This window comes from Eubalaena glacialis, chromosome 1 (assembly GCF_028564815.1).
Source record: "Eubalaena glacialis isolate mEubGla1 chromosome 1, mEubGla1.1.hap2.+ XY, whole genome shotgun sequence".
Lineage (NCBI taxonomy): Eukaryota > Metazoa > Chordata > Mammalia > Artiodactyla > Balaenidae > Eubalaena > Eubalaena glacialis.
This window is the reverse complement of record NC_083716.1, coordinates 39,411,819-39,438,215: the sequence shown is the minus strand read 5'-3', so window position 1 is coordinate 39,438,215 and position 26,397 is coordinate 39,411,819. Positions and strand designations below refer to the sequence as shown.

The 26,397-nt window shown below is 46.2% G+C and overlaps 1 protein-coding gene across 13 annotated transcripts in view; it reads right to left on the bottom strand.

Moving 5' to 3' along the window:
- The window catches only part of SGMS1 (sphingomyelin synthase 1), a 296,929-nt gene extending 277,698 nt beyond the window's left edge, over positions 1 to 19,231 (bottom strand). For 9 of the 13 annotated variants that reach the window (XM_061175010.1, XM_061175556.1, XM_061175631.1 and 6 more), the window contains exon 1: positions 17,975 to 18,239. The gene's annotated coding sequence lies outside the window, so the exon portion shown is untranslated. The other 4 variants (XM_061176499.1, XM_061176426.1, XM_061175403.1 and 1 more) reach the window with 3 other exon arrangements.
- Between the last annotated feature and the right edge of the window lie 7,166 nt (positions 19,232 to 26,397).

The window sequence follows — 26,397 nt, the reverse complement described above, 5'->3', positions numbered from 1 at the left end:
AGGTGGGATGGCTGGTTATTACATATTTGAAAAGGCTGCTTGAATAAAAGAAAATTCTAACAGTGTACTTTGCAGATAACAGCATCGACATAGCATGCTTACTAACAATATCAAAGGGCATGCTTACTGACAACCCAGGGTTGCTTGCAGGGAAAGTAGTCAATTGTTAGGAACTGAGGTGCCTTGAGGGAGCAAACATTTCTCACATATTACCTCTGTAAAGATTCTTTTGTCATTCTTCCCCAGGGGAGATGCTGAAATTGGTGTGCAGGCAGTGAAAGCCGAGATGCAGATGGAGATTTGGAAAACAGCTTTGTTATCTTGAAAGCCAATTACACTACTCCACTGCCACACTTCCAGAGCCCAGGCTTAAGGATGTGTTATTCTCTCAGCTGGTTATATGAAGCAGCAATCACAGGCCAAAATATCAGGGAAAAATTTGTATAAGGGCAACGATCTTATTTGTGCTTCTGATGTTATCCAGACATATTCTCCTTTGAGCACCACACTAAGCTGGGGTGAGGGATAACTTCAAATGAAACTGCATCATCATCACCAAGGAAATCTTTAGGTCCAGGCATTAAAGAGGAGAGAAGTCAGTTATTGGTCAAAAGTTTAGTAAGTTGGAGATGAGCTACCACTTACAGTGTCTCATATTGACAGCTAGCCAAAATAATAATAATATTTCAAAAACCAAAATAAATAAATAATAAAATAAATGAATAAAAGCCTTGCTCCTCCCTCCTCCACCTCCTGAAAGTCAATATGTACCCAGTATCACAAATGTTCACTACACTGATCATACATGCTAAGAAATTAAGTTCTTATACCATAATGCTAAACTCTATTATGATTTTAATAATAGCATTACTAGTAACTTTTATAAAATTTCAGATTTATACTTGTATCCTAGAAGTCAATTCTAGAACTGCTGAGATTTAGCTTTGGCAATACTATTCCTTTTAACATTTGGTTAAAATAATACTATTTTACTACTTGGGTGCACATCTAGTATTTACAGAAAAAAAGATGGGAGGTATATACATCAAAACAATAGTGGTGGCACTTCCCTGGTGGTGCAGTGGTTAAGAATCCGCCTGCCAATGCAGGGGACATGGTTCCAAGCCCTGGTCCAGGAAGATCCCACATGCCGTGGAACAACTAAGCCCATGTGCCACAACTACTGAGCCTGCACTCTAGAGCCCGCGAGCCACAACTACTGAGCCCGCGAGCCACAACTACTGAGCCCGCGAGCCACAACTACTGAAGCCCGCGTGCCGAGAGCCCACGCTCCGCAACAAGAGAAGCCACCGCAATGAGAAGCCCGCGCACCAAAACGAGGAGTAGCCCCCGCTCGCCGCAACTAGAGAAAGCCCGTGCGCAGAAACGAAGACCCAAGACCCAACGCAGCAAAAAATAAATTAAAAAAAAAAAACAATAGTGGTTATCCCGCAAGCACACAGCGTGACGACAGATATAGATAGATAAATAGATAAATAAATAAATTTTTAAAAAGCCAAAATTTAGGTTAAAAGGCAAATAAACGCCACGAGGCCTTGAACAGGCAGCCCAGGCCATGCACTGCCTGTCTCCAGGAGGTGCCCTCACGTGGACTCTGACGTCAGCAGTGCCCCTGGCAATCCCACCCCTCCTCAGGGTCCAGCTCAAACCCGCCCTCCCCAGGGACTGCCTTCCTGAACATTTTAGCCAAAATTCTCGAGTCCCAGTCACTAGTACACACAGCATGAGACCGCAGTGCATTGTCATCGGGCCCATCTCTCCGCTGCTCTCTCTAGAGAGGGGCTCCTGACAGCAGAGCCCCACGTCGTCTTCCTGTGTGGATCCCGGGAGCTAACATGGCTGGCACACGGTAGAAGATCCCAAAGTTTGGCTACGAACACAGCCCTTACACACGCTTGCCAAACTCTGCCAACACCAATTCAGCCTGGTCTCCATACTGTGACAGGCAGCCACGCTAGTAGAGACGGTGGTTCATTTCTTCTTCCTCAAGAAATCTGCTGCCCTTTTGCCTTTGAAGGAACTAAGCTTTCTCGCAGTTTTGTGGGGTCACCGATTTGAAATGCATGTGGTTTTTAACGCAGACCTGCTTGGAAGAGCCCTCGCTATGGTGACCAGGAACCGCCATGCTGTTGCCTAGTGGAAAAGATGTCCATCGGGCAGGCAGGACACGTAGATTCCAGTCCCGGCTTCGCCAGGCTGCAAGAAAGGATTTAACCTAGATGATTTCTAAGAATGAAGCGCTACTCCACGTGGCTGCAAACACCACAGATGACAACAAGTCAGGGGCCCAAGTCAGGACAATGTGAGGCCCACGAGAGGCGACAGTGAACAAGAGGCAATTCCAGGTGAGCTGGTGACAAGGCTTGTGATGACTACAGCACTGAGGACAGAAGTCAGGAAGTAGGGCGGGAATATCCCCCACTCCCAAAATGACTGTGCCTCCACCACCCTTCCCCCCACAAAGCCTCGAACTGCAGGGGAGAAAGGAAGACAGTTAGACAGTAAGGCAGTGTCAGTAACACATCTCAGTGACTTACTTCAAGCTTTCTAGGAAATCAGTGATTTCAGGTCAGGGATGTAGCCAGTAACAAGTATACAGAGACATACCTGATCGGACCTCACAGGTGGTTGAATGTGCCTGTTAAGGAGTCACTGTTTTTGGAGTTCTCCTATGAGTATTTATAAAACTTTATGAGAAAGTCAATATGGCTTGACTATTTCCCTAGTAGACGGTACGCTAATTGAGGGCAGGAAACATAACTGCCTAGTTCATCACTCTGTCACCAGCGTCCAGCAGGGCTCCTGGCTCATAGTAGGCACCCAACTAGTATTTTCTGAATAGTTTATTTTTTACAAAGGCAGTATGTAACTTTTTGTACATAACAATGTTTTTTGAACAACTTTCTATGAATATTCCTCTGGATATTATTTTTTAGGGTTGCCAAGTATTCCATTATTTGGATATATGTCATTTGTTTAACCAACCCCCAACTGTTGTATACTTAGGTTTTCAACTTTTCACTATGACAAACAGCTCTGGGATGAATAATGGTCTTAATTATTTCTTAAAATAAACCCCAAGAAGTAGAATTGCTGGATCAAATAGTAGGTCAGTATCAACGCCCTCCCTCTTAAAAGCTACCCTCCATACCCTCATCTTGAAGGACAATTGTCATGAACTTTATTATTTACGTAAACTATTATGGACTTCTCAAGCAGAGGAATCTCCTAAAACAGGTGCCTTTGACATCAACAGCCAAAGTCCTAGACTGTCCTCTCCAGACCTACGGTCAGTGCCCATCAGACTCAGAAATCTGAGAAGCATCACCTGCTCAAGTGGTCTTCTGCTCTCTTCCTGAGACCCAGCCTTCTCCTCCTGCTGAGTGGATGACAAAACCACATTGCAGCATCACATACACCTCCCCCACTCTCTCCCACTGAGTTGGCTGGTCTTCCATGATGCCAGCTTTATCATTTTGCTTCTCTTTTTTCTCAGAGGAATAACTCAACGTGTCCCACCATAAGACACAGAAATGGCAAGTCCCAGATAAGCGCACTGAGGATCTTGGCCTGTGTCTGCCTCCTCGCTTTAGGCAAATCACATCACATTAGTTCCTCTACAAAGGGGACAGACAGCAATAAAGAGAAGCCCTCAATGGCCCAATTATATCTTTTCATCCACTTTCATAAAAATAAACCTTTCAGGGACTTCCCTGGCGGTTCCACTGCAGGGGGCACAGGTTCCATCCCTGGTCAGGGAACCAAGATACCATGGGCCGTGCGGCCTAAATAAATAAATAAATAAATAAATAAATAAATAAACATTTCAGAGCTCTTCCTGGTGGATTTAATGAAAGCTTTAGACACTCTCACCAGAAAAATGCACACACCCAGAATGATAAACTGGATTTCAATGGCTTCAGGAAACCCATCCATGGACCCTAGTAAGAACCCCTGGGCCACTCATCGGGCCTTCAAACAAACGGTCAAAAGGAGGCCTGAGATATTCCTGGGGGTGTTCACACCACCCTGTCTGTCTCTAAAATCAAAGGGAGGGGAAAGCCAGCCATGATCAGGGCCCCGATGGAAACCTGGAACTCAGCCCAGCACAACTGCTGCTAACTCTGCAGGGCCTTTCAAAGGAACTCAGGTGTCACTACACAAACAGCAGCAGTACTGCAAATGTCAAATGACCGACCGTGTGCGCGGATGCAGAGCTGTTACAAGGCTCGCTGAGGCTCTGCCTCCTGACCCCCTGGCAGGCCTCACATTTGTTGACTTGACTGTCCTGTCCGCCCCATCACCAAGAAAACTCCATGCGCATGGAGACTTTGCTTTGTCCACACCTGTATACTCAGCCTCATCCAAGTCAGAAATGCCGGTCCCAGTGAGTCTGAAGGCGCATGCTGGAGACTGAGGCCACCAGGAAGACTTTCACAGAGAGCAATGACACACATGGGCCATTCTGTGCACTTGGGATCTTAGGGTGCGGAGACCGAACTCGCAGCCAGGAGAACAGGGACAGGCTCTGGGATGAGATCAGGAAGAATCGTAAGGGATCGGATGAGAGACCACGTGATAAAAATCTCAACAACACACGGCCACAAAGTTGGGGACAGATGGACAGTCCCAGGGCACCACCTCTAAGTCTCGCTCACGGTCCACCTAGTCAAGTGAACGGTCAACACGCTGGCCAGGGAGCGGAAGGGAAACTGGAGACTATCCCCTCCCTCTCAGACGGGAATCCTCTGCTGCCACCTCCCAAGGTCACCTCCGCAACTGGGAAGGTGCTCTGCACCTCCGCAGGCACGTACCAAGGGCCTTCAGAAGGACAACACTGCGACGCAGTGCTTACTATTCCCATTTCACACGAGAGAAAGCCAGTGGCCCAAAAGGATGGCCACACGTGTCCCCACTTGCTCTCTCGGTCTCAGGTGACCAGAGCAGCCTGGCTCGGGCTGAAGGCCATGGATCACCCCACACAGGTGTTTCTCTCACGACACCCTTTTGATCCCAGCACGCCGCCCATCGGGCCATCCTCTCCTCTTCCACCCACCCAGCCCGTCCCTCTCCCTCCTGATTTCCTTGGGAGCAATGAACTCCTCCCTTCTGGCCTCAGGCAGATGGGCACCCCACCCCCTTTTCAGACTTCTGCCCAAACCCTCAGCCTGTGTTTGCCGGAAGGGTAAAAGCGGCTCCCTTCCCCCCAGCTGCTCTTCCTCTCCCCTTTGTGATGTCCCCAGCCTCCGCTCCTGCCCTCACAGCTGGAGGGGGGATCCCCTTCAGCCGCCCCTCCCCCGCTCCTTCGGGGATGGTTTCTTGAGCTCTCTCTCCGCCTCTCTGCTCCCGGGACCTTTCCTCCCAGCCCTAACCTTCACCTGACCTGTGACTCTTGGGAGCTCCGTCCGGAACCTGAGCATTACCCGCTCTCCTGGCTCACCCAAGCCGCCACCCCACCGCACAACCTCAGGCTGATCACCCCTTAAGATCTGTCCTATCACACGTCCTAACATCCTTCACGGATTCACACAGTATGCCTGTGACTAAAACACTGAACAGTCCACACTGTGCACCTGTAATAGAGACAGCCTGCCAGGAGGGGCATCAATCACAAGCTGGAAAACATCACAGCGAAGAATCAGCCGCTTACTGCTGTTTCTAGAAAGTGGTTTGGACGTGCAGCTAACAGGATTGGGGAAGGCGGTTCTGAAATAAGATTCTTTTTTATTAACAGGAGAATAAACGACTGATGAAATGGAGTTCATGAGCCCCTCTTTTCAGGTGTCCCCTAGTCACAGGACTCACAGATGTGGGGACCAGGTGACTATGCGTCAGCTACTCCAAACTCTCCACTTACAGATAAGGAAGCCGAGGCCCAAGTTTGCCAAGGTCACAGTGTTGGCACTATGCCCTAGCTTGCATAGTATTTGCAAGGGTATTAAGGAAAGGAGGGGGAAGAGAGAAGGGGAGGGAAGAGGGAAGAAGGAAAGTGAGAAGTGCAAACCACTGAAAACAAAACTGAAAGTGGAATTTAGCACTTTGCCAAAAATTAAGGGCAAATAAAACCTTGCTTTTAATAAAGAATCTTTCTTTTAAAAGCTGATGTACCTTAAAGATAGAAAGGCATTAATCTTCTGCAGGTTTTACATTCCTAGGAAATAGCGAAAAATTAGCCACAGTTGTCAAAGACAAAAAAAGTAAACTAGAATGTGCCCCTCTGACCTCCTAAGTGGTTCTGAAGGGCACTTCCAGCTCTGGATTCTTACAGCGCCCATGTGCCCAGATTCCCCTCTGCGGTCAGAATTCTCTCACTCAAAATGGAAATCCCAAAAACAAAAGAAAGAAGGAAACAAAACCGGAATACACCAGTTCCAGTTCCATCTGTGCTACCCTCTGGTGTTAGTCACCTTCCCACGTGCGCTGTCACACAGGGAACCAGGAGCAGGCCACCTCCCCGTCCAGCCCTCCCGCCCCACCCCAGGGTGCTGGGTGTGCAGCTGCCATACTGCACCCACTAGCTGGTCATGACATTTATCCGTGGACATGTCTGTCTCCCCCACTAACCCCTCAGGAACCCAGACCCCATCCCACTCATCCCTGTATCTCCAGGCCTAACAGGGATCTGGCCCATAACAGACCCTCACCCTGTGTTCACCCCCTGCCGCTGTAAACCCCTGGCTGAGAAGGTCTGGCGTATATGCTCAAGCCTGTCTGCCCTCCCCAGTCTTCCCTTGGCCCTCCCCCATTCTCTCTGCCCTGCCACGTCCCCTCACCAAGCACACAAGCTAATCCCGGCTACTGGGGTCACAGGAGAGCCGCGACAACCGGCATAGGGAAAATCTGGAACGTTTCTTCCCAGATACAATTGACTGGTAATCCTAAAGTAATCCTAAGTCCCCATTTCCTACAAAACCTTTCAATTCTAAAAATTTCTAATGCCTCAGTTTTATGTGTAACATTCTTCAGACGGGGGCAGTGCAGTCTCAATTGCACAACAGAAAACTTTGGCTGGAGTAACAGTGGACCGCACTTAGTGAGGGCTTCCTGTGTGTGAGGCTGTGTTAAATTTGGACACACCGTAGCTATTTTACCTCACAACAGCTAGAGACAGGTACACAGCCCCTCTTTTGCTTTTCTTTTCTTTGTTTCTTTTAAGTGCCTTCCTACAAACAGATAGTTTTCTACTACAATTAGCCCAGTCAAATAAGATTATCTTCTGTCTCTCTACTGTCAGGCTATGTATCTTCATACACTTTTAATTTCTCTGTGCCTAAATTTTCCCACGGGGTTAAACAGTGGACACAAAGCCTTTTTTGTGCCTATAGCAGGGAGTGGGGAAGGTGGAAAATAGCAAAATAAAAACAAATCAGGTGGGACTTCCCTGGTGGCTCAGTGGTTAAGAATCCGCCTGCCAATGCAGGTGACATGGGTTCGAGCCCTGGTCCGGGAAGATCCCACATGCCGCGGAGCAACTAAGCCCGTGCACCACAACTACTGAGCCCGAGCTCTAGAGCCTGTGAGTCACAACTACTGAGCCCGCGTGCCACAACTGCTGAAGCCCGCGTGCCTAGAGCTCATGCTCCGCAACAAGAGAAGCCACCGCAATGAGAAGCCCGCACACCACAACAAAGAGTAGCCCCCGCTCAACGCAATTAGAGAAAGCCCGCGCGCAGGAACAGAGACCCAACGCAGCCATAAATAAATAAATTTATAAACAAAAACAAAATCAGGTCATCTTCCTAAGGCGGGATGCATTTGATGGCCGTTCATGTTTCTAATAAATCTTGACTTGCATTTCCAAATTTTCTCTCCACCCCGGGTTATCATCCATCTAACCCATGTCACAAACACTGGCAAGGACAGAAAGCAATTTCTGCGCTGCCCTGACTCAGACATCCCTCTGCTGGCGTAGATAAACAGGACCGTGTGAGTTCAGTTTTTATTCCATGAGGTGGACAGTATTTAAAATTTCTCAATCTGAAATCATCTCACCTGACTGTAACTGAAGTAGGAGCCGCTGGCTCTTCACTGACGTGAGTATTGCTTATGGAAGTGGTTCGCAAAGAGGGGTCCCAGGCCAGCAGAATCAGCATCATCTTGTCCTGGGACTTGTAAACTACTAGGTCCCACCCCAAGCTACTTGCCTCAAAAACTCTGGTGGGGATGGGCCCAGCACAGGGTGTTTTAACAAGACTCCAGGTGATTCTAATATCTGTTGAAATTTGAGAACTATCAACGTAGGCTGAGAAACCTCCAAGGTCATGGGAATGCCCTGCTGGGCTAAGGTGTGCTTCACAATTCTAGGTAATTACAATGGCGCCCCACCAAGAGCACTTACTCTGGTAATTTCTGTCAACTGGCAAAGGCCCCAAACACTAAACTCTTTCAGGGCCCTCCTACTTTGTTGGGCAAATTACTCGTGCCCCACTCTCCTCATCTCTAAAAAGGGATAATAATAACATGCCTCTTACAGGACTGTCCGAAAGGGAAAAGGCCAAAAGGGAAAAGGCCTTAGACAGTGTCTGGCATGTGGTTCATCCTCAACAAGTATGAATCCCTATGATTACTACACCTTTGCCAAAAGGTCTAATCAGAACTAGGAATACAGCAAAACAAAACCTGCTTCCTGCATGCTGATGTGAAAATTAATAAAGGGAAACCTCACTAAAATGGAGTCAGAAGGCCTGAAGGGGGAGCACTCATGCAGTACCACTGGATATTAATTTCAGGAAGAATTGTCAATTACACACCCTAACAGAAGAATCATCAATGGGAAAGAATCACCAATTACAGGCCCCAACAGGAAAAGATGTACACTGCATCTTCCACAAGAAATCGACTACCCCAGCAACTCAGCCAATGAGAAACCGTCATCACCCTCAACCCTCACCTTTTTCCAATGGACTTTCCTTCAAAACAACCCTTTCCAACTTCCTCCTTTTTCTCTATAAAATAACATTACTCTCCTTTGTTTGCTGGGCTTGCCTATGATTTTTGCCATGGCTTACTTGTCCTGAATTGTAATTCTCTGCTATTCCCAAATAAACCGACTTTTGCCAGTAAAATAACCATAATTTTTAAGGTCAACACTAGCCACCTGACTGAGGACGTTCAGGACCAAGAGACAGCACCTGGCTTCACTGTCTGTCAAGCATTTACTTGCTCAGTCTACAACTGAGCGCCCACCACATGCCCGGCAACCTGAAGAAGAAGAATTCTCTCTCCAGTACTGTGCCTCCGACAGTCTTTCTGGACATCCAATAACTCTGGGGCATAAGGCCTCAAATACCTCATGGGAGATAACGGGAGGAACGCAATGAATATTAACAAAAGTAGTCATAAGAACAGCTAACATTTATATTGTGATTACCTTGTGCCATGAACTAAGCACGTGACAAAGGTTAACTTACAGTCCTCAACCTCTGAGGTACCTGCTGTTATGAGACCCACCAATGAGGATTAGGGAAACTGAGGCACATAAGGTTTACATAACTTCTCTAAGGTCCTACAGCTCCTAAATGGCAAGGCCAAGACCTGAACTCAGGAACAGTGCTCTTAACCTCTATATTATATGACAGAGAGCTATTAGTTACCTAGGTATCTGCTAGCCACTTGTTGTCACTGTTTCCAAAGCAATGGTTTTTAAGACACTTAAATTTAGGCACACAATCCACTGTCATGGAGTTCAATACTAGGCTCCCAAAGCCCTGGACAGAAATGCTAATTATACTTGGTTTCTCAGGCCCCTTCACTCCCCCCTAATCTAATTCTACTCAAGTCAAGTCAAAGTCTCACAGACTGGACAGCTACATGTGACAGAATGAAATTAGAACATAGTCTAACACCACATACAAAAATAAACTCAAAATGGATTTAAGACCTAAATGTGAGACCAGAGGCTATAAAACCCCTAGAGGAGAACATAGGCAAAACACTCTTTGACATATATCACAGCAATATATTTTTGGATCTGTCTCCTAGAATAATGGAAATAAAACAAAAATAAACAAATGGGGCCTAATTAAACTTAAAAGCTTTTGCACAGCAAAGGAAACCATAAACAAAATGAAAAGACCACTTATGGACTAGGAGAAAAATATCTGCAAAGGACGCTACCAACAAGGGATTAATTTCCAAAATATACAAACAGCTCATACAGCTTAATATCAAAAAACAACCCTATCAAAAAATGGGCAGAAGACCTAAAGAGACATTTCTCCAAAGAAGACATACAAGCACATGAAAAGATGCCCAATATCACTAATTATTAGAGAAATGCAAATCAAAACTACAATGAGGTATGACCTCACACCAGTCAGAACAGTCATCGTTAAAAAGTCCACAAATAATAAATGCTGGAGTGGGTGGGGAGAAAAGTGAACCCTCCTACACTGTTGGTGGGAATATAAATTGGTACAGCCACTATGGAGAACAGTATGGAGGTTCCTTAAAAAACTAAGTATAGGGCTTCCCTGGTGGCGCAGTGGTTAAGAATCCACCTGCCAATGCAGGGGACACGGGTTCGAGCCCTGGTCTGGGAAGATCCCACATGCTGCGGAGCAACTAAGCCTGTGCGCCACAACTGCTGAGCCTGTGCTCTAGAGTCTGTGAGCCACAACTACTGAGCCTGCGTGCTGCAACTACCAAAGCCCATGTGCCTAGAGCCCGTGCTCCATGACAAGAGAAGCCACTGCAATGAGAAGCCAGCATACCGCAACGAAGAGTAGCCCCCGCTCAGAGCAGCTAGAGAAAGCTGGCACGTAGCAACAAAGACCCAACACAGCCAAAAATAAATAAATTTATTAAAAAAAAAAAAAACTAAATATAGAGTTACCATATGGTCCAGCAACCCCACTCCTGGGCATATCCGGAGAAAACTCTAATTCGAAAAGATACATGCACCCCAATGTTCACTGCAGCACTATTCACAATAGCTAAGACATGGAAGCAGCCTAAATGTCCATTGACAGATGAATGGGTAAAGAAGATGGGATGTGTGTGTGTGTGTATATATATATATATATATATATACAATGAAATATTAGCCATAAAAAAATGAAATGCCATTTGTAGCAACATGGATGCACCTAGAGATTATCATACTAAGTTAAGTAAGTCAGACAAAGACAATTATCATATAACATCATTTATAAGTGGAATCTTAAAAAATGATACAAATGAACTTATTTACAAAACAGAAATAGACTCACAGACATAGAAAACAAACTTACGGTTACTAGAGGGGATAGCAGTGGGGGGCGGGAGAGGGGGAGATAAATTAGGAGTTTGGGATTAACATATAAACACTACTATATATAAAGTAGGTAAACAACAAGGATCTTCTGTATAACACAGGGAGCTATATTCAGTATATTGTAATAACATAATGGAAAACAATCTGAAAAAATATATATATACATATGTATGTATAACTGAATCACTGTGCTGTACACTTGAAGCTAACACAACATGATAGATTAACTATACTTCAATTAAAAGAAAAACAAACTCTCACAGAACAGCATTTCTCCCTACTCATAACTCCCCTGGTACCACAACACTTAACCTTAATTATAAGCCATCTGTCACATAGAGTTCTCTGTTTCTTATATATTAGTCTTTTCTTCCTTACTGGACTGTAACATTCTTTGGAAGTATCCATACTTTCTGTGAAACCCCACAAAATTAGGTAGAAGCATGGACTTACATGTATAGAATTGGAGAGTGTTACACAGTTAATTGGTTGGCTTATTCACTTTGCTTTTCTGACACTTCTTTGTTTATCAGTCCCTAAGAAGTAGAATAAAAGTATGAAGTTTTTGCTATTGAAAGACAGCATTAGGGGAGGTGTTGTTACACCAACATTTACTGAGCAGCAAACGTTTCAAGATTTGTACTCCTGCCTCTCCTACATTATCTCATTTAAAGGCCTCAGCAGCTCAGCAGCCTTGTAGAGGAGGCTGCTGGGATCTAGCTTGAGGAAGGAGGAACCTGGGGCCACCAAAGATGAGAACTTGCCCAGTGTCACTCAAGGTCAGTGAATGGAGAACAGAGATTGAAACATCTGTCCCCCAAGCCCCTACACTCTGCCTTCCTCTAAGGTTCAGACTAAAAAGCCCAAGCTCAAATTCTCCTCGAAACAACACATTACTTTTGTAAAAAATGTTGTGACAGAGAAAATTTTAAACTCTATTATATGTCATTAAAAAAAGATGGGGCAACCATGTTCATGGATAGAATTACAACATTAAGAAGGAAGAAGTGTCAATTCTCCCCCATGTTAGACTATACATTCAATGCAGTGCCAATCACATTTCCAAGACTTTGTTGAGAATTTGACAAGCATTCCAAAATGTATATGGAAGAAAAAAGATCCACAAATAACTAAGTTCTGAAAAAGAAGAGCAAAGAAGGGGCTCACCCTGCCATATAAGACACACTGCAGAGCTATAATAATAAAAATAATTTGGCACAGAAATAGACAGATGACTGGGACAGAATAGAGAACTTAAACCCTGTGAGGAATCTCAAAATCTGAAAATGCAAACTAACCAATTTGTAGCAGAAAGCAGACCAGTGGTTGCCTGGGCCTGGGGACAAAGGGAGGGATGGAAGACAAAGGGGAAGTTTTAGGGTGAGGGAAATGCTCTGGATCTTGACTGTGTGGTTTCACAAGTATGCACATCTGTCAAAATTCATTAGATTGTACATTTTAAATGTACAGGTGAAGTTTACCATACATAAATTATAACTCAATAAAGCAGAAAAAAATAGACTCATGTGCATGTGGGAACCTGATGTATGATAGAGGTGGCTCCACATTCATCCCTAAAATACTAGAAAAAAAATACACTGGTTAATGATTTTGGGAAAACTGGCTCACAAAATGGAAAGGAAAAAATAACACCGGATTCCTTCCGTACACCATGTATTAAGACGAACCTCAAACAGATTACAGCCCTCACTGTGAAAGGTAAAAGCAGGAAGTTGACAGAAGAAAATATAGAATATATTTGTAATCTTGGGGTAAGGAAGAACATCTTAAGATTCCTAATGTACAAAAGGCAAAAATTAATGGTACTGGGCTATATCAAAATTTTAAATTTCTGAAAGTTACCACTGATAAAGTTGATAGCAGAATGAGATTAATATCTAGGATATTTAAGACATATGCAAAGCAATACATTAGAAAAACAGAATAAAGCCAGTCAAAGAAATGGTAATAGCTAACAAATATATTAAAAGATGCTCAAATTCATTAAGAAATTACATAAGTTCACATTAAAACAATAAGAAGCCATCAAATACTGGTAAAATTAGAAAGACGGTTAATATCAACCACTAAGGAGGATGTGGTGAATTAGGAGCCCGTCATGCACTGCTGTGAGAGTGTCAACCAGTCCAGCAACACTGGAGACTAATTTGGCAGTATTTAATAAGAACAGGTGTGTTTGTTCTCTTTTACCCAGCCCTCCCACTCTTGGGTAGATACCCTTAGAGCAGTGCTCCTTAAACTTTCCTATGCCCCAGAGTCTCCAGGCTGGATTTCCTAAAACACAAATTGATGGGGTCTGCCCCAGGGTTCCTGATTCAGGAGGTCTAGGTTAGGTCCCGAGCACCTACAAGTCTAACAGTTCCCAGGTGAGGCTGATGCTGCTCGGTATGGACCACTGTAAGAACCACTACCCTAGAGAGATTCTCACAGGCATCATTAAGAGATGCTGCAGGATATTCCTTCATCACAGCTTTGCTCATGGTAGCAGGAGTGGAGGTGACCTAAGTGTGCATCATTAGAAAAATGGGTAAGTAAAACTAGTGGGTACGTAGCAGGCCAGCCGTAAAAAGCAGCAGTCATAGCAATGCACTGGATAAACCTATACTAACATAGATCTCTCAAATAAAATGTTGAATGAAATTCTTTTGACTTTTATGAATGTCTGAAAATTTCCCTAACAAAAAGTTTTAATATTGAATGGAAAAGCAACCGAATGAAAACACAGCAGCACAGCACTACTTACCTGAACTGAAAACATGCACACAAGAACATCACATTTTTAACAAGGATAGAGACATACCCAAGAACATCCAACACAAGAGAGGAAGCTCCTCTGACGGAGAGGGGAATGAGAGTGAGAAAGAAGGAAAAAACAAAACAAGAAAGGGGCTTTGCACAGGGAGATCTTATGCCAAAAATTGAAGCATGTTAACTCAACCCTCAGCACCAGGAAGTCTCAAAGGTGAAAACTACCTCACCTATATTTACACACAATGGTTGCTTCAGTGAAAGCCCCCAGAAGCTTTGCAGGCTAAGAGGGCAGATCACCTTGCCACGAGAGAGGGAAGGGGAATCTTCCTGAAATACAAGCTTGGGGTGATCTCAGGCCCCCAGAATTCAACCTGCGACTGAGCCCTGGACTTTCCCTGTGTGACATATTAGTATTTAAAAAGAAGCTGGGATGCTTAGCTTTTGGCAAAGGGTGTATGTGTCTACGTCTGTGTCTGTGTCTCTTGTCAGAGTGTGTGTGCACATGTGGGTCTGCGGATTTGTGTGTGGCTATGTGTGTGTGGTGTGTTTATCTGTGGAGGGAAAGAGGACTAGGGAGGGGAGCAGAGCACTCCAGCACAGACCAAGCCACACCTGTTGATCAGCCATTCGATTCTGTTTTACTGAAACCAGAAGTCACAGTCACAAAACCAAGCCACCTTCCTGGCCCCACCCACGCTTCTCTTCCCTTTTCTTCACCCTCTCCTCCCCGACATCCAACGCTGCTTCCTAACTGCCACATCTAAATATGCTCCTCTGGTGACTGGGTAGCTAGCTTATTAAAGTGACACACCTTACAGCCAAAATTCTTGGGATGTGGTAGGAGACGATAAATGACCATTTATGTTCCTGACCAAGAGCCTTAACAGAAAAGTCCAAAATCTTTAAGACCAGGTATGCCTTACCAGTTCTTCCAGAAGAGACTGCTGTGGTTACAGCTACCATCCAAAAAAGGCAAAGAGAGAGCCAACTACAATCTGTCATGCCCCCCACAAGGTCACGCTGGCCACAGCTTTTTAGGACCATCGAACAGTTTATCATATGAAGTGGTGGAAAAGTGTATGGGACGATGAAAAAAGAAAGGTCAGCACTAGTAGAATTTATGTGAGAAAATGCAGCAGCTTTAAGAAAGCAAGCTTCTGGCAGCAGCTTTAAGTAAGCAAGCCCATGCCAGGAAAGTATGTCTTTAGTGGAAGAAGAAAGAGCTTAACAACTGGAGGAAGGCACAGAATAGCGAAGGTCAAATGCAGACTGAGCTGGACAAACACTCAGGCCTCCCTCAAAGACGGGCCAGGTTATCCCCCTGTGCAAACAAGCCAGAATTTTTATTCCCAAAACACTGTTTTGTCTCTTCTACGGCAGCACTTGTCATTGGAAGATAAAGGCTTAGGAATTCTACAGTTTTCCTGAAATGTTTTGTATAAAATGAAGTTTTGTAAAAAAAAAAAAAAAAAAAAAAGCGTATTTGATATGCAGCCGGAGCACTTTTTAATTTAAAAAATGTATAATGATTATATGTAGGAGTCTTCTAGGTTTTCATGAGATATGTTAGCAAAACAAGCTTATGTTTTTTCAGTTGACATGCAGGATCTGTCACAATTTGAAAATTAAGGGACTTACCAGGAAAAAAGTAAAAGGGTTGAGGCTTCAAACTAAAATTCAATGTCTAAGGTCAACATAGGCAATTTTGACGTATGAAAACATACAAAGTTCTTTAAACGTCGAAACTTACCGACAAGTTTCTAATACGAAAATTTCAGCTGAATGAGTATCTACAAGTTAGGCACTGCTCAAGATGCTAGAGATCCTCCAATGAATAAGACATTGCTTTAATAACTGTGTTCCTTTAATGTCATTTATCCATCCCTTGAATTAATTTTTAATGCTTTCTGATGTTTGAAATAGCTCACTACCAGCAATGAAAAGCTGCAGAAATACGTCTTACTATTTTACTAGAAATGTAAATTTCTAACCTCTGAAGCAGAAATAGAAGGAAAAGACTTTCTCTGCTTTGCATATTGCTATCATTTTCTGCACATTAACTAATTACTTAAACTGTGCATGGTGGCAGCTGCCACTTCCTGCTATCCAACGGGTCACAGAACTGGAGAGATTCAAAAACATGCTAGATAGTTTAAGAGAGACAGGGAAGGAACCCAAAAAACCAGGGCCTACTGCCATAAACAGAAAGCAAGATAAGGAAAGTGAGCTGCTCTCGGCAGGAGAGTCTCCTGGAGATTCCCCTGAAGCTGCTGCCGCTTGCTCGCTGGCTTGCTGGCTTGCTTGGCCAAGGTACGGCTTCAGGGCTGGAAGTCTGCCACCTGCTGAATCACCAAACATCCCTGGGCTTCCCTTGGAGCACTGACCAGACGGGGACCCATCCCCCGCCAGGCTTCTCCCGTGAACACCTTCCTCCCCGAACCAATGAAAAGCCTAGCCCTCTCCCCTTCCGCACAAGCCAAAACAGCCAACCAACCTCGTTATGCCTGGGCAGCCCTAGGCAACTCGCATCGCGTCGCTACGTCACCAGTCCCACTCCTCTCTTTCTGCCCACTCGGTCCCCCCCCCCCGAATGTTCAACCCCCAGTGCCAGGAAGCGTGGGGAGTTCACAGCACACCATGACGGGTACTTGCCACTTCCACACCCAGGCAGCCAACCCCAAACACCCCCAAGTCCGCAAGCAAAATAACCTGTCCAAACAGCTCTAAAGGTCCAGCAAGGTAAATGTCAAGGGAGCTAGAATAGTAAGCAGGCCCCATATCATAGAAAATAAACTTCCCTTTCAGAAAGCAGCCTTCACTCTTGGTTTCGTAAGTGTGTACTGCTGAAGTCGGTACTGTCTGAAGGTGAAAAGAAACATCTGAGAAGAACCTACATGGGTTCTCTTCACTCCCTCCGGCCCTGGCAACCCTCATCCGGATTTTTACTTGAGACTCCCAAGAGGGAAACAAGCTTTAACCAGAACGCGCCAGTCTGAATCCGTTAGCTAGACCAGGACACCCTACCCGGTCCACCAGAAGAAGCAGAAAGCCCGAGTCTGGGTTAAGAAGGTGGGAGAAACAGCCGCTGCTGTCGCTGCTCTGCCCTTGACACGTCGCCTCGGAACCGCGGAGACCCCTCACTCACGTGAAGGGTCGCGTCCTGGAGAGAATGTCCAGCTCCAGGCTGCACTGATGACTCCTCCAGGCCTTACCTGTATACACGCTCACCCGGGGGGGGGGGGGGGGCGGGGGCAGCCCCGCGGGGTGTCGGAGCCACCCCCAACCTGGAGGCTGTTCAGCGGCCTGCGGAGGGGGGCTCGCCCCGCAGGGAAAGGGCTCCCACCTGTTATGTTGTCCGGGGACATCGAGGCGGGGCGGGGAGGGTACCCGAAACCCAGGGCGCCTGGCCGGCTGCGATCGGACCCAGAGGTACCAACTGTCACGCCGCCACCCGGGCGGTGGGGGTAGGGCCGTGATTTGGGGTCGGACCCTGCGGGTCTCCGGACCCCCGCCGCGCCACTGCCCGAAGGCTCCTCGCCTCGAGGTTCTTCGGCCCCGCCACCGTCTGCTCGCCCCAAACCGACAGTAGGCAGCCTTCCAGCCCGCACGCAAGACCTCTGAAAAGGTGCCCACTGACGCCTCCGCCTTTCTCCCTGCCTCAACTTGGTCCGGGAGCCCCGCGGGCTGCCCGCCCTCTCGCAGCCCCGAGCCCGGCCGCGGGACCCCTCCCCCGCGCCCACCCCTCCCCTGGCGCGGTGGCGCGGGGGGAGTGCCCGCCAGGTACGCGCGAGGCAAGGCGCTGGCTGCGCTCACGCCCCCTCGCCCCGGGGCTGCCCGCACACCTTTCCCAGCGTCAGGCCAAGCCCGGGAGGGGGGTGTCCGATCGGCCCCCGGCGACCGGCTCTCTCCCGCCGCCCCACGACTCACTTGCACCGGAGTCGCGGCAGCCGCCGGAATTCCGCTCGCCGAGCCCCCCGCCGCGGAATGAAATCCGGGGCAGGGCAGAGTTGGGGCTCCGCACCCAGATCGCGCTGTCAGGCTGGCTCGCCAGTCGCAAGGGGAGAGCAGCCTTCCCTGGCCGGCCCTTTCCGCTCCCGTCCTGGCCCCGCCGCCGCCGCCGCCGCCGCCGCCGCTCCGGCCGCTGCCTAGCTGATGCGAACGCTTCCGACTTGCCACAGCTAGCCTACCGGGCTGCGGAGCATGCCCAGTCCGCTGCACGAGCCGGCCCAGCTACCCGCGCGACGCGAATCCGCTCCTCCGGGTGTTCGCTGCGGCCAGGAGGGCGGGGAAGGAGGGCGGGGTCTGCGGGGAGCTCATCCCAGGACCCAGCGGGACCCAAGCCAGACTGCGCACCTAGGGGCTGGCGAGGCTTGGCCCCCTGTTATTTTACTTTCAAGTAATTGGAAGCTCGGGAGGCGGACGTGTTCTCCAACGACGAGAAAGGCCCAGCTTGCACATTTTTAGGGGGCCGTTTAGTCAGGCAGGACGGGAGCCGAGTTTTACGGTCGGGGGCAGTATACCATTTGGGGCAGAGCCGGAGAGTTGAAGAGCTAGAGCTGGTCAGAACAGAGAACGCAAACTCGGCCTTCTGGAGACCCGGCTCGCGGGCACGAGTTTGCGAGCTACCCGAGTCTCTTCCCCACCGAGCCTAGGAGTGCAGCACTTGGAATTAACTCGAAATTGATCATTTTTTTAAACTAAAAAAATTTTTTAATAAAAAAAATGTAGACAGGGCGGACCGCAGACTCTACAGCCCATTTTCAAATCTCTATTCACAGACTCTCACTCCAGAAACAATGAGTCAGGGCGAGTAAGGCCCGAATAGCTCCAGTCTGATAGGGAGAGGCTCAGGCCGCTACAGGGCCGCCCCACCCCGACCCTTCCCGGCCCCACCGCCTGCCGGCCCCACCTCCTACCGGCCCCGCGGAGTTGCGGGAAAAACCTGGAGAGCGGGCGTGCCCGGGCCGGAGCACTGCGCATGCCCAGTGGCCCGACCTGGTGCAGGTCGCCTGAAGGAAGGTTTTTCTCGGCTCCCTGAGCGCGACCCCAGCGCCCGGGTTAGGTGGGGAGAACTGGCTTTCCGCTTCGGGGCCCTCCCTTTGTGTCCGTACCGTTCTGTACCCCGGTGGCGGAGAGGCAACCCGGGGCTGCGCGTCCCGCTGGGTCCGGGACTCGGCGAGCGGGGGAGGGGGCGTTCGGCGGCATCGCCGTAGCACGTGACTGTCCGTGGCGCTCCGGGCAGCCATCTTCCGCTCGACCATCGGTCCGTGGGCGATCGGAACGGACCGGAGAGCTGGCGGGATGGGAGCAGAGAGGTGTGCTCTCCGCCACGCCCACCCGCCAGACTCCATATGCTCCGCACCTGCCTCCGCCCCGCCCGGGAGAGCGGGAATCGCGGCACTGGCCCCAGGTTTCTGAGAGGACAGGCTCCCGCGCGGGCTAAAAACAGCGGCTGCGAAATCGAGAGGGCAGGACTCCGGGGGCGGATGGCCTCTACTTTTCACCAGAGCCGGAAGTTGGAGAAAGGGGTCCCCTACCGTAAGGCAGTGACCGCTGCTCCAACTTCCTCCCTGTTCTAATCTATTCCGTGCAGAGACGTGGCGTGTTGGCAGGAACATTTGGACGGAGGCCGTCGCTCTTCCCTGAGATGTAATATCCCATGGCCACTGCTGGTGGACAGCTTGGATGGTGATGTTAATAGCATTTATTGAGGTCCTGCCACGAACCACTTGGGGTCCCTGTGGTCTTAGGGCCAGATGGGTCACCATCACCCGAGAATTTGTTAGAAATGCAAAATACCCTGCAGAATCGGAAACACTACTGGGGGAGAGGAGGGATCCTGCAACCTCAAACCCTCCACTGATTCTGGTGACCACTTTACTTATTTCAACTAAGCCTTAGGGCGGCTCACTTTATAAACGAGGCATCGAAATTTTACCCCAAAGGAAAGTGAAGACAGTGTGCCCCAGTGCGGGCTTTTTATCGCACCCTCCACTTTGGCTTTACTGGCTGCTTCACCCCTACGTCACTATACTGCTCTTCTCAGGGAGATTAAGAAAGTGCCTTCGTCACTTACGGCTTTAAAAATAACAACTGAAATTCAGTTCAACTACATATTTTGAGTGTACAGAGGGCAAAGCTCTTTGAGTCATTGTAGCCCTACTGAGAATTTTCGTCAGTTTACACCTAAGAAGTGCAAGAAAAGGCTTGCTTTCTCATGATGTAAATTTTTTCAAACTAAGGCAGCGCCAGAAAACTGCTGGCTGGTTTCTCTGAAGTGCTGTTTATGCAGAATGGCCAGACTTTGGACTTCCAGAAAAGGAGGTTCAAGTAAGAAGCTGGCGTAGACTTGCATCAAGGGGTCTTTACTTTAAAATGCCCCACACCCGAAATGTAAAGCTGATCTGAATTTTGTAAAATATTAGCGGTTTTTGATTGTAAGTGGTTTTCTAGGGTGATCGTTGTAATTTTTTTTCCCCTAATTCTGTGTATGTTTGAAATGTTTCATAATAAAAGGCTTTCTAAATTGCTTTCCATGAGTAATTTTACGACTATATAATATGACACATGGAAAAAAGCGAAATATAAAACTCCAATTTGTTCCAATTTCATAAAATTCAGAGAGAAAGAGCTATAATAAACTCAGTAAAAAAAATCTAAAAAGATACTGAAAGACAGTAAAAATAAATTCTGGGTGACGTGATTTTAAGAAACACTATAGTTGACTCTCCTTGATATTCAATTTAGTCATGGTCCTTAAGTCACTACTGTTTGTAACCAAAAAAAAAATTTTTTTTTTAAGAAAAATAAGTAATTGTCCTTCTCCATCCACCCAACTCTAAAGAATTTTACCAGTGTATTTTTCTGATCAAAATTTTAATAAGCATCATATTGCTTGGTTGTAAAATTTTAGGATTCTCAAGTACACAGAATATCATTAATTACATTGTTGTCAAGACAACTATGAAATAAAAATGAATCACCTCCAAGTCACAATCTGTCACTAAAATATGTTAAAAATAATATTAAGAGCAAATACAAGGGCAAGCAGTTCACTTGCCAGAACAGCTATTCTGAAGTAGGTGGTTTCGTTCCAGATGGATGATTCCTTCTACCATTAGAAGCTAACCTACCTGATCAAAAATGTAGTGGTTTTATCCAGTTGATAGTTGACCTGTAAGCAGCATCCATCACTCACCAAACAATAGTCAAATAGTATTCAAGAAGCAAGGAGGCTTCTGTGTGTCCATGGCAATTTGTCTCAGTGGAAGAATCTAGAACCACAAAACCTGAGTAGCAGGAACAAGACCTTATGAGCCCTCTTAGCCCTTTAAACTCATCTGGCCAATCCACAATCCAGTTTCCAAACCAAGGTTGATCAGAAGCGCCAGCTTGCAGACAACAGGGCTGATTCCAAGTATTTGCCCTGGGGCTTAGATCTGGTAACACTCAACCCTCTGTGCCTGTTCCTAGGGCCGTGGTGAGGTTTCCTGGCTTCAATAACTGCCTAGGTTATCCCCCTGGTCAACAAAAAGCTGGAATTTATTTGAAGACACTGGGGTAAATCAGGGATGCCACTGAGGCACAGGCAGAGATCAGAACAAGGAACTGGAGTATTGGCAGGAACCCAGGAGGTCTCCCTCTGTTTCCTCTGCACTTCTGTTTACTCTCTCCCTCACGCTATGGCTTTTTCCACCTTTTTAAGCAGATAAGGTAGGGATTCCCCGGAGAAGAAAAACCAGGCATGGCTTTCTTGACATAAGAGAAGCCATTTTTGGCCTAAGCCATTTTGTGATCTAAGCCTGGCTACAATGCTCACCCTTGAACAGGTCTCAGTAATTAATTGTCTTAAGGTAACAAAAGAATGCAGAAACAAACCAGTGTCATCAGGCAAGAGAAGTAACAAGAGCAAAGATAATATATCACTTGTAAAGACTCCCAGTTCTCTTTCAATGGTAAAAATTAGCCTGAAGTGCTGAACCACCAGATCAACTGGCACCTTAAGGGATGACGATGTTGACTTTTTCTGACCTTCATGACGTCAATCAGCTAAAGCTTGGACTCTGTGGACCACCCAAGACCCTTCATGAATACGCATGTACCCTTAGCTTAAAACTTCCCCAATTTGCTGTTACGGTGACACTGCTTTGGGAAAGATCCTTGGTGTTCTCCTTACTTGCTGCAAGTAATAAATCCCTCCTTCTCATGCTCTTTGGCTTGGTTGTGTCTTTTGGCTCAACGCCCACCAAGAGGCAAACCCAGTTTTAGGGTAACACCTTCCGTTCACAAAGCAGGAAATGACCACTTGAGAGTTCCCAAGTTTATTTCTCTTCCAGGGAGTAGCAAGACTGACCCTACCCATGTTCATTATCCCCATTGTCTAGTTGAATCCTATTTCCCCAGATTCCTACTGTCCACTAGAACCAATCCTATTAATATTTCAAAACCCCAAGCCCACCTTTTTCATAAAAGCTTCTCTGCCATCCAGGACACAGAAACTTCCTATACACACATTTTGGCACTTATTTATGTTACATTATGTCTTTGACAGTTCTCTGTATGTTTCCTGCAAGTAAGTCTTGAGTTCTAACTTACATATTAAATGACATTGACAATATATATATTTATTTTTCATCTTCCATAGCACCTAGCACAGACTTAGCATCAAGTAGCCCATAGTAAATATTTCTTGAACTGTATACTCTTCTCCTTTTTACTTTTCTGTTGCTGCGTTTTTGTTTAAAAAGGGTAAACCACTAGGAATGGAAATGTCCTTGCTATGTTGTCCTTCTCTAATTAGCAACCACCCTTCACAATCTGCTGTGTACATCTAAAGAGGATTTTGAAATTAGACATTTATGACTGGGCGCTAACCAGGGTGTGATGAATCAATACCATCAGCAGAAGGCTGCACTAACTGACAGGCACAGCACCATTGTCAAGAGTTGTAATTTACTCCTAACTTTTTAAATAGTCATTGTGTAACTCCAAGCAAGGCTTCATTATCACCTCTTAAAATGAGACTAATATAACCCACCCCCTCTTTGCTTTCCATGGGCTTCATGGAAATTAATTAGGTCTTTAATCAGAATATATGTCTATTAAGTGTCTTATAATTAATTAGAGGTAAACAGAATGAAAACATCAGGTATCGGGCTTCCCTGGTGGTACAGTGGTTAAGAATCCGCCTGCCAGTACAGGGGACACGGGTTCAAGCCCTGGTCCGGGAAGATCCCACATGCGGCAGAGCAACTAAGCCTGTGCGCCACAACTACTGAGCCTGCGCTCTAGAGCCCGTCAGCCACAATTACTGAGCCCACACGCCTAGAGCCCGTGCTCCGAAACAAAGAGAAGCCACCGCAATGAGAAGCCCGCGCACCGCAACAAAGAGTAGCCCCACTCACCACAACTGGAGAAAGCCCGCGCGCAGCAAGCAGCAAAGACCCAAGACAGCCAAAAAAAAATTTTTTTAATTAAATTAAATCTTAAAAAAAAAAAAAGTGGGGTAACAATCCAAAAAACCTGGGATCTTGAGTTATCAAATATCCTTCTTTGGAGTCACTCAGCAATTTTATATACTATACTTATACCTTAAATATCCATATTGCATTAATTTAGCCAATGGTTGTTCAGCTCTCGATGGACAAGGCTCAAGATCAAGTATTTCTGTGCATCCATAAACAGAAATGGATGGAGTACGTTCCTTTTCTCCACAGCAGGCACATATGTCATTCTCATCCTAATATTTGCCCCATCATCAGGATTGTCAAAAATTGCATGAAACATACTTATATTTTAAAATTATTCATCATTTATCTGAAATTCAAATTTAACAGGATGTCCTAGGTATTTTTTTGTTTTGGTTTTGTTTTTTTGCTAAATCTGGCAACCCTACCCTGACAGACCTGAAAATGTATACCTGTTCCTTGACTTCTGGCTCCATAAAATCTGTAACTTGACTTCATGAAAAATAATAAAGAGGAGTTATTGCAAGGACTTTTTAAAAAGAAGAAGAAGAAGAAGAAATGCTGGTAGAAGGAGGGACATAACTATATTTGAGTATGGTAAATTTCCTTTGAAAAATATTTATTCTCCTACTGAAAACTGTAACTCCTTAGAATCCACTCAAAGCCTAATGGGATGCATTGTGTGATTTATTTCAAAATACTTCTGATGCTCACAGGCCACTTAGCGTTTACCCAGCAAATGATGATGTTCTAGTGTCCTTGTCTGGGGAGTCAGCATGTGGGAAGTCATGGAGTAGACTGAGACGCAAGCCCTCTGTAACCTCACAGGCAGGAAGAAGAGGAGCTGAAGCTCAGAGCACAGCTTCCTAATCGCCTGGGAACTTATTAGAAATGCACAACCTTGGACCCCACCCGGAACCTACTGACAGAAGTTCTAGGGGTGGGTCCCAGCCATCAGCTGTTTAACAAGCCTTCCAGGTGATTCTGATGCACATTCAAAGTTGAGAACCATGGCTTTAGAGCCCTGGTTCTTGACTGTGCATGCAGAGGAGAAATACCTGGGGAGTTTTTAAAATACTGATATCTGGGTCCCATCCCCCCAGAGATTCTGATCTAAGTGGTATAGTGTGCAGCTCAGGCATCAAGATTTTTTAAAGCGGTGTTCACCACTGCTCTACAGAATTTATTCTCAAATGCCAAAGGGATGAGAAACTCCTGACATTGCGCATATAATGCTTTCTCCTCCTGGCCCAGGTCAACTTTACATAAAGGCAAAATGGACAGGCATAACATGTTTAATATGTGGTCTCTTCCTCAAATCTCTAAATCCACTCTTTAAGGGCCTACTAGAGTCAGTATGATATAAGAGAAAGAGAGAAAAATAATTTCCTGGCCCCCAAGACCTGCCTAAATATTCATTAACCTCTTGGGGCCACATTTTTTCATGTCTACATGAGGGATGATATTACCTCTCCACAGGGTTTTGAAAGTGATTGAAAGACACGATGTAGATAAAAAAGGCAGAGGATCAGTAATCAATAATCACATCTGAACCAGAGGAGACTTCATGGGAGGGGGAAATTTAAAAGGACAAAACTCAGTAAATTCATAAAATTTCAATGTGTCTTTCTATAATAACTATTTAAATTATTTTCTCTTTTTATATTCCCTCACTTTTTTGTGTGCTCCCCCCCGCCCCAATCATTTTTCCTGTTTTCAGTACAGGTACTTTGGTGACCCATCTGTGTTTTTGGCTAAGCGATCTCAATGACACTAAAAGTGGTAGTTGTAAAGACTGAAAGGGGTAGTTACCCAGTGCTCTATTATTCCTGGGACTAAAACAAGGTTAAACAGGACAGTTTTTTTTTAAACATGCTTGCCTATGTGGCAAGCTAATCATTTTAAGCCCCTTATCCATCTCAAGATGGATATAATAGGCTTCACTATGAGCTAAAAACCCTCTCTGTTACGGAGCTGCCCTGCCTGACTCAGTGCATGTTGCATATTCTACCATTAAATGGAATAGTTCTTTACCAGGCTGCTTAATATAGAAGTTTGAGATACATGGACACACTTTCGTTACTTGTTGCAACATGGGATGGTGGTCCCCTCCCAGGGTACTGCTGAGCCTAACCATTCAAACACTCACCAAGTAACCTTGGAGGGCTGGGCATGGTGGGCACCTAGGAGCTGGGAAAGAACAAGGAGAAATTTCCAGGAAAACCTGACTGGCAAAAATGAAGGAACCCAGAGGAGCCATTGGCATGTACTCTAGCTAATGTCTGCTGGATCGGTGCTCAGGGGCAACTGCAAGATTGAAGCAGAAATTCCTTCTGGGATGCACGTCATGAACCAGAAGCCAGAAATTGGAGCAGGGCCAGAGGCAATGGGCTTTGGTATCAGATGCTGAGTTTGAGCTCTGGCCCTGCCACTTAACTAGCTGTGTGACATTGGTCAAGAGACCAAACCTGGAGACACAGTTCCTCACCTGTAAAATGTGGGCAATAGTAACTTGTTTCTGGGTTATGAGGATTACTTGATAATCCATATAAACCACTTAATACAGCATCTGGAACACTGTGTAAGCACGTAATAAATGTTAGTTATTGTTCCAAGATAACATTTTGGGATAATTATGTTCTTTCACTGTATGTCCCCTTTTCCTTCTTTTCCGTTTCCCTCAACCCAAGCCCCACTTAAGCAGACAGTTCTGCCCTCACAGCCTCTGGTGAGGAAAGAAAGAGACTCTGAGCCTTCCTGACTTTTGTTTACAGAAGTTTGAGCCCCAGAAGACTGAGACAAGGTGTCTTAGCGTCTTAGAAACGGAGAGGGAAATGGATGGGGCTTCTTTTCACCCCAACTAGAAAGAGATTTCGTTTGGAT